The sequence below is a fragment of the Pseudophryne corroboree genome, chromosome 1, assembly GCF_028390025.1.
Source record: "Pseudophryne corroboree isolate aPseCor3 chromosome 1, aPseCor3.hap2, whole genome shotgun sequence".
Taxonomy (NCBI): domain Eukaryota; kingdom Metazoa; phylum Chordata; class Amphibia; order Anura; family Myobatrachidae; genus Pseudophryne; species Pseudophryne corroboree.
In genome coordinates this window covers 1,043,435,537-1,043,441,536 of record NC_086444.1, presented here as the reverse complement: position 1 = coordinate 1,043,441,536, position 6,000 = coordinate 1,043,435,537, and positions in this window count along the sequence as shown.

Below are 6,000 nucleotides of genomic sequence, written 5' to 3'. Positions count from 1 at the left end.
AATGATGTTCTGATGCACGTACAAACTCTACACAAACAACAAAGTGTGCATCATCCTGTTGGAGCCGTGTCCCCCAAAATGGAGACCTACAGTCCTATACATACGCAATTGGGGTTGGAAATTCCTGTTTATCTACTTGCATTTATGATATGGCACACATATGAATTATATATGGAAGTTTTTGTGGTTTCTTGATATCTGATGGTTAGAAGTCGCACACAGGGAAGTCCACTCTCCTGGCTATTGTGATAATTGGTTATACAGGTTGAGTATCCCTTATCCAAAATGCTTGGGACCAGAGGTATTTTGGATATCGGATTTTTCCGTATTTTGGAATAATTGCATACATAATGAGATATCATGGCAATGGGACCTAAATTTAAGCACAGAATGCATTTATGTTTTATATGCACCTTATACACACAGCCTGAAGGTAATTTTAGCCAATATTTTTCATAACTTTGTGCATTAAATAAAGTGTGTCTACATTCACACAATTCATTTATGTTTCATATACACCTTATATACACAGTCTGAAGGTCATTTAATACAATATTTTTAATAACTGTGTGTATTAAACAAAGTTTGTGTACATTGAGCCATCAGAAAACAAAAGTTTCACCATCTCACTCTCGCTCAAAAAAGTCCGTATTTCGGAATATTCCGTATTTCGGATATTTGGATATGGGATACTCAACCTGTATAACATGGGAGAGTTCATAATTTGATTTTGGTGCTCGATAAGTTCATGCGGTAAACCAGCCCATTTACATATGATATCATTGATATCTGGCCTAATAAATATTTTTTCCGTATGATTACTTAGAGTACTATTACTGAACAATATTTTCGCTCGTGGCAGTTAAAGGTCTGCCCCACTAAATTATATTTATCTTTGATCATACCTTTATGAATGGTCTCATGACCTTATCCTGATGAATGGTCTGATGACCTTATATCTTTGCATGTACTAAATTGTCTACTATACCTAGTGTCTTTGTGTAATCCACAGTTTTATCAAGTGATAATAAAAGTTAAATTTTAAATTATAGATAATAAAAGTGTGCCCCGGGTCAGACTTTTAGTCTTCTTTTGCCCTGCTCTCTTGTAGGTCGACCCTTTTCCCTATGTCCCTGTCTGTACTCATGCTCTAGGCCCAAATCAGATATCAGTTTAACAGTCTACAATGCTCCTTCTCCGTAAATGCTATTACATCTCTACCAGGATGCATGAAGCTGTCTTCTGTCCTGCTCCAACAGAGTCAATAAATAAACATTTAGTGCAAGGTTACTTTTCGTTAGGGTAAGTGTGGCAAGGCTAAGGCCTATGTACCGTAATAGGTTAGTGTAAAGATCCAGGTAGATAGATTAAAATAAGATTAAGTTAGGTTTTATGTGGGTGTGAGTATGTTTATATGAGGAGCCCAGTGTTAAATCTGCAGGTTGAATTATGAGTTAGAAGTGAGAATAGGGTTAGATCAATTATTGTCATTAAAATGAGCAACAAGTAATTGTCACCTAATACTTAATCACAGAGATGAGCGGGATCTTAGGAAATCCAACACTGGCTTGGGATCTCCCACCAGGTTCGGATTCCAAATCGAGCAAAATGTATTGGATTCAATATAAGTCTCAGCACCTGTGTTTCGGGCACCATTTCTCACAGGACCACCGGAGAGCTGTGTACTGATGGTGTCTGTGCTGTGCTGAGCTAATCTATCTGTCCACTGATGAGCTGAATTATCTGTCCACTCCAGCACTGAGCTGACCCCTATCTGTCCACTCCAGTACTGAGCTGACCCCTATCTCTCTACTCCAGCACTGAGCTGACCCCTATCTGTCCACTGCAGCACTGAGCTGACCCTTATCTGTCCACTCCAGCACTCAACTGACTCCTATCTGTCCACTCCAGCACTGAGCTGACCTACAGTCCCTTTCCACTCCAGTACCCTCTGGCCCCTTAGTTTTAATATTGGCTGATCTAAACACAGTACAGACAGCATATCATTGTTTTTTATTTTAAATAGTGCAGTAACTTGGAAGTTAAATTTATTCTGTCACACTGATGCTGAGCATTAACCCTTGGTGCAACTGCACTCTGAAGTAGTTTTTTTTTTGTCACAGCTGCAGCACAGAGCTCCACATAGGCCGTAACCCTTTGTGCAGCACACTGGGTTTTTTTGTCACTGTCCGCAATGCAGCTCAGAGCTAATATAACATAATACAAGAGCAGCATTAATCCTTTTTTGGAGCACAGTTGTCATTTGTGGAAAATGTTTTATTTTTTATTTTATACAACTTGTGTTTGCTGTAGGTGCTATACCTCACTGCATTCACATAAATATAAGCACTGTGACTTTGGTGTGTCAGTTGTTTTTTTGTGAAAAACTTTATAAAAAATTGTTTTTATTTTCTTACAACTTGTGTGTTGTGTAGGTTCCATTTTCCACTGTGTTCACATAAATATGAGCACTGTGACTCTGGAGGCCATACCCCACTGCATTCACATGAATATAAGCACTGCAACTCCTCGGTGTGAGTGGTCACAAAGTAGAAAAAACAGATTTTTGTACAACTTATGTGTGCTGTAGGTGCCATACCCCACTGTGTTCACTTAAACATAAGCATTGTGACTCCACAGTGTGAGCTATCATTTGCAGAAAAAGTAAAAAAATAAATAAATCATAACTTGTGTGTGCTGTAGGTGCTGTACCCCACTGCATTCACATAAATATAAGCACTATGACTCCACAGTGTGAGTTATCATTTTCAAAAAAAGTTAAAATCAATCTTTTTACAACTTGTTTGTGCTGTAGATGCCATACCCCATTGTGTTTACATAAATAAAATGACCGTGGCTCCAGAGGTCATATCTCACTGTGTTCATATAAATATAAGCACTGTGACTCCACAGATCATCCCCCACTGCATTCACATAAATATGAGCATGATGACTCAGCAGGCCGTACCCCACTGTGCTTACATAAATATAAGCACTTTGACTCTACAGTGTGAGCTGTCATTTTGGTAAAAAAGTAAATAAAAAAGTGTGTGGGATGGGGGTTTGTACAACTTGTGTGTACCATAAAGCTCTGTAGATGCTGTGCCATTGTATTAATAAATATACAGTAAGTACTAAGTTGAAATGGATCGCAATGAGTTGATAGAAGAGTCGGGGCAGCAACCAAGTACTGGTGCTATGGTTGCGACCAGTCATAATAGGACTACAAAATCTAATAAAGGTGGTCCAGTGGGCAGAAAGTTTAGGAAAGGGCACCTGACATCAAAATCTTTCACAATGTTAAAAAGGGATTAGAAATGTCTCATTAAAACCAGACAAAACCGTGGCTGAAGAAAAAGCTGCTCACAGACCACCAAGGAGAGTCTAGGGGTGTTCACATTAGCTTTTCAGCAGTCTGACATTCAGACTGTACTCATAGAGAAACCTCCTTCCACCATTTCTGCACCATCTGCAAACTTGGAGATGAGCAGTGCAAGTAAAGGTGGTGATAATGACATAATATAAATTGGGGATGCTAGTGTTGAACGTGATGAGCCTGTGTACTATCTGACACTACTGAGGATTATGAGGATGTTGATGATGTTGTGTATGTAAATCAGCCACCAGTGGCAGCAGAGATTTCTTGGGCATAAGACCAAAAAAAGACACTTCTTAGGTGTGGGATTATTTTTGCACAACTCCTGATAACATTTGTGAAGCATCTGTTCTATTTGTGTGGCCAAACTTAGTAGAGGTAGGGACATTAACCATCTAGGCACCTCCTCCATTTCATGTCGTTTGCGGTAAATTCATTACATTTATTTTACAAAATTATAGTGTAATTAACACCCTCATTATTAACCTCCTTATTAGTAATTGGAGGTATTCCTTCCAAAAAAATGTTTGGTGGGGCCCAAGCAAACCAAGCACTTCATCCACAAAAGTGGCAGTCCCTGTTGCGAAAGTGCTTAGTTTGTTATACTGCGCAGTTCTTTTTAATATACAACATAAGCCTTGTACTTGTACTGCTTTTCTTTTAATTATGTCTGCTAGCTGCCTTAAGCCCATCATTAACACAACTGTTAGCTGCCCACTGGTAGTTTGTTTTGTTTGGGCCTAAACACACCAAGCACTTCAGCCACAAAAGTGGCAGTTCCTGTCACTGAAGTACTTGGTTTGTTAAACTGTGCCTGACCTTTTTAATTTCTTAAATAAGACTATTTTGCAGCATCTGAGGTTAAGGAGAGAATGGGCCATAACAGAGCACCAGAATTATTTATTTATTTATTAATTAAAAGTAACATGTGTGAGGCCTATATAGAAAGCTGTAGCCTGTTTTGCAGCAACTAAGAAAATTAAAGTCAATAAATGAAGAATTTTTGATACCATCTCCAATGTCCACATTGATTAAAACTTTTGGAATCAAATAATAAAATGACCCTACATACAAATCCTTCCTACCCTCTTCTCTAGTTCTTGATTAATGAAAACATTCTTAGTTACTTTTTATGAGGTCATTTTATTAAACTGCCATTTTGTCTGCCACATGAAGTTGAACTGTCACATGTTTGTACCGCCCACTGCTGTCGCTCAGCTTAGTCAGCCAGCTACCTCATGACCAGAGGCGTCATTCCATCCCTTGACACCAGGTGTGGCGGGTACAAAAAGGTACATGGCTTCGAGGGGCAGGGCGCAGCTTCACAGGGCAGGGGCGTAGCTAGCTTTCTTGACCCCCGTTTTCATCATGCCTTTGTAATGTTACAGTGCTGCACCTGGCTCATGTCACTGAGCAAGAGCCATCACTTTGGTGCCACCCCTTGGCTGGTGACACCCACACCCCCTGCACCCCCCTTTTGACGCCACTGCTCATGACAACCTTTTGGCCTAATCTGGATGAAAATATTGTGAGCTGTGAGGTGGTCAAAATTTACTGGAAATTACTAGAAATTAATGTTATTGAGGATAGTAATGGCGTAGGACAAAAAAAGGCCCAATTATGTGATTGTAACTGTTTTTATCAATTTAAAAAAAAAAACGGATCCAAAATCAAATCCAAATCCAAAACCCAACAACGAATTAGAACCAAAACCAAAACACGGGGGTGGCACACATCTCACTTAATAGAGAAGTTGGATATAAAATTGCATTACATTACTGAATGTCTCTGCCATTTTATCTTGGATGTCATCTTACCAGTAAAAATCAATCTTTCAAAAACTGAATCAATAATCTTAACAGTTAATATAAGCTACCTACCTGACAACTATATAGTATTTGTGTTGAAAACAAGATAATAAACCCTACCCCTGTTATCCTAGGCAGCATTTAATTCCAGCGTCTTTCTTAATTGTAAATAAAATGCCTGTACTCTTGTGTAACGATGCCCTTGATCTTTAACAACAAAATATGTCCCTGATCTGTGGGATTCTTTTTTCATAAAACTTAACTTCTTACAAGAGCTTGAAAACTATTCTGATACTATAAATGGCAATTAAAATAAAATATTGTAATATGTTTTATATGAAGTAGATATTACTGCCACGCAATGTGTTACAAAAAAATAAAAATGTAAAAGCATCATAAACTAGCACTTGGAGATTATTGCTAAATTGCTTCTTCAATACTCAGCTTGCATCCATCAACTAGAAAATGGCATGCAATTAATATTTATAGCACACATTAACACAGCATAGGGCTTAGCTTGAAAGTAGTTAGCCCTTTGGATAAACCTTCTTTAAACTGCGGCAAAGACATCAATAATTATTGCTACCATATACTTAAATGAGCTGACAGACTAATTTTCTTTGAACTACACAAGAGTTCTGTTAGTGTTCTTTAGGGATTCCATTCATGATGTCTAATACATAGGCTGCCATTTTCTCCTGTCTAATTGCTCCAGATCAGTCTCTACATTGAGCACGTTATTTAGGGAAACAATATCAGATCGACTTCTCTGGAGAATAAAAGAGCTGATGCAAACATGTACATTCCTATTGCTAA